The sequence below is a fragment of the Cystoisospora suis genome (assembly GCF_002600585.1).
Source record: "Cystoisospora suis strain Wien I chromosome Unknown contig_1635, whole genome shotgun sequence".
Taxonomy (NCBI): Eukaryota; Apicomplexa; class Conoidasida; order Eucoccidiorida; family Sarcocystidae; genus Cystoisospora; species Cystoisospora suis.
The window spans coordinates 39,335-39,615 of NW_027154435.1; positions in this window are offsets into that span (position 1 = coordinate 39,335).

Consider the following 281-nt stretch of genomic DNA (forward strand, 5'->3'; position numbering starts at 1 on the left):
GAAAACGGACTGGCCTGTGTGGACTCATTCACGGCACTGTTGTAAGCAAACACCCCCATCGCGAGATATGAAACCCACTCTTCCGGTGAATCATCCACGTATCCTCGAAGCATATCGGTGAGTGTGCGGATGGTTCTCTCGGTCTGCTGGCCCGTTTGCGGATGAGCGGCCGTCGAGAGTAACCTACGCATTCCCAGTTGTTCACAAAAAGAACGCCAGAATGCGCTAACAAATTTGGGGTCCCTCTCAGAAAGGACAGATGTAGGGAACCCGTGCAAGCA